This window comes from Dipodomys ordii, unplaced genomic scaffold (assembly GCF_000151885.1).
Source record: "Dipodomys ordii isolate 6190 unplaced genomic scaffold, Dord_2.0 Scaffold93, whole genome shotgun sequence".
Lineage (NCBI taxonomy): Eukaryota > Metazoa > Chordata > Mammalia > Rodentia > Heteromyidae > Dipodomys > Dipodomys ordii.
In genome coordinates this window covers 94,400-96,955 of record NW_012267309.1, presented here as the reverse complement: position 1 = coordinate 96,955, position 2,556 = coordinate 94,400, and the positions used below count along the sequence as shown (strand labels likewise).

General features: G+C 52.1%; 1 pseudogene across 1 annotated transcript; it reads left to right on the top strand.

Moving 5' to 3' along the window:
• The first annotated feature begins 1,061 nt into the window (after nt 1–1,061).
• Nucleotides 1,062–2,168, top strand: LOC105993215 (annotated as a pseudogene). Its single transcript, XR_001175443.1, has one exon. The product of XR_001175443.1 is annotated as a WD repeat domain phosphoinositide-interacting protein 4 pseudogene (transcript).
• The last annotated feature ends 388 nt before the right edge of the window (nt 2,169–2,556 follow it).

The following is a 2,556-nucleotide window of genomic DNA, read 5'->3' as shown; positions in this document are numbered from 1 at the left end:
GAAGAGAGACCATCAATAAGGAAAATTTGAGGTAGAAATTTCTATTACAATTACACATACACACACACAAATTAATTTTTTAAGCAAGCAAAACCTACTCCTTGTAGGAAAAAAAATGGAAAAAGCACACACCTAAGAGGGAAATTTGAGGTGAGAATCTCTCTACTCCAGTGAGTCACGAGCACACACCTGAACACACAGAGATACACACACGAAAAGAACACAGGACTTGGAAGGAAGGAATAAAACCATCCCTATCTGCAATGAATGACATGATTGTTTACATGAAAATCTGAAAGGACCAAAAAATAAACTTCATAAATGAATGTACATGTTTATCAAAGTTTTAAGTAACTATATATGTATATATATATATATTTTTAACCCAACTGCTTTTTTATATGCTAACAGTGAATGCAATGGATATCAAAATGGAAACGAATCTGATTTACTGCAGCTGGCTGTGTGGATGGCTCACACCTGTAATCTGTGGGGAGTTGGGGGGGGGCGGTGGGTAGGTGGAGATGAGATCTGGAAGACTGTGATTCAATGCCAGTCAGAGAAGACAAGCCTGAGAGAGTCCATCTTCAATTAACTATCCAAAAAAAAAAGCTAGTCTGCGCCTGGGCCTTGGGGGAGCCCCCCTCCCTCCGGGGGAATACCCTGATGCTCCTCGGGATGCTCCAAAGACTCTCCCACGGGTCAGGGTCAGGCCAGGAGAGGATCGAGGGGATTTGGGGCCCTGATGAGTCACTTCCGCTCTCAGATTCCCTCCTCCGGAAGCAGGGCCTGATGTAAACACCGGAGCCCAGGGGGGCGTCAGAAAACCAGGCTGCCCCAGGTGCTGAGAGCAGAGATCGGTTCGGTTCGAGAGGGATCCGTAGAGCCAGCGGAGGAAGGTGAGAAGCAGCCACAGCACGATCCCAGGCCCTGGCCAGGAAGTTAGCCGAGAAGGAAAGGAGGAAAACACCTGTGGACAGAAGTTTCTAGAATTTGGAGACTCTTCTCAACTGTAGCCCGTTTGTGGCAGGGGGGTGGGGAGGGGGGCGCAGCAATCCTGGACCATGTCTCAGCAGCCGCTTCGAGGGGTGACGGGCCTGCGTTTCAACCAAGACCAAAGCTGCTTTTGCTGCGCCATGGAGACAGGTGTGCTGGTCTACAGCGTGGAGCCACTGAAGGCCAGGAGGCGCCTGGACCACCAACAGGTGGGCAGCATTGGCCTGGTAGAGATGCTGCACTGCTCCAACCTGTTGGCCCTGGTGGGCGGTGGTAGCAGCCCCAAGTTCTCATCCATCTCCGTGCTGATCTGGGACGATGCCCAGGAGGGCAGAGACTCCAAGGACAAACTGGTGCTAGAGTTCACCTTCCCCCAGCCAGTGCTGACTGTACGCATGCGCCACGACAAGATCGTGATGGTGCTGAGAAACCGCATCTATGTGTACTCCTTTCCAGACAGTCCCCGGAAGCTGTTTGAGTTTGACACCCGAGACAATCCCAGAGGACTTTGTGAACTCTGCCCCAGCCTGGAGAAGCAATTGCTCGTGTTCCCGGGACACAAGTGTGGAAGTCTACAACTTGTGGAGCTGGCAAGCCCCAAGCCTGGCACTTCATCCGCCCCATTTACCATCAATGCCCATCAGAGTGATGTGGCCTGTGTGTCTCTGAATCCGCCGGGCACGGTGGTGGCCTCGGCCTCCCAGAAAGGTACTCTTATCCGTCTTTTTGACACCCAGTCCAAGGAGAAACTGGTGGAGCTGCGCCGAGGCATTGACCCTGCCACCCTCTACTGCATTAACTTCAGCCACGACTCCTCCTTCCTCTGCGCTTCCAGTGATAAGGGCACTGTCCATATCTTTGCTCTCAAGGATACCCGCCTCAACCGCCGCTCTGCGCTGGCTCGTGTGGGCAGGGTCGGCCCTATGATTGGGCAGTACGTGGGCCCTATGATCGGGCAGTACGTGGACTCCCAGTGGAGTCTGGCCAGCTTTACTGTGTCTGCTGAGTCGGCTTGCATCTGCGCCTTTGGTCGCAGTACTTCCCAGAATGTCAACTCTGTAATTGCCGTCTGCGTAGATGGGACCTTCCACAAGTATGTCTTCACTCCTGACGGGAAGTGCAACAGAGAGGCTTTTGACGTGTACCTTGACGCCTGTGATGATGATTTTTAAGGACCCCAGGAGCTGTGCGAAGAGCCTATAGTAGCACACTTCAGAGCCTGAGCTCCCGGACAGGGAAGTCCTGTGGGAGCTACCAGCCAGTAAGCATTAATAAGGCCTGGACCCACTCTCCACTCAAGCTGAGCTATGTCTAAATTAATAGCTCACTGCCCTGGAGCACATTTTTAGCACTGTGTGCCCGAAGGACCAGACGAGGAAAACGGGAGACAGCCGATTCCCTGGAGCTGCCAAGCCTGGAGAAGACTGCCAGGGGCTCAAAGAAAATGTCCGTCATCCAACCTGGGGATTTTAAAGTTTACCAGGTATGGTGAAATGAGTAAAAAGCCCTTAAGGGCAAAAAGCTGGTCTGGAGCCATGGTTCAAGTGGTAGAATACCAGT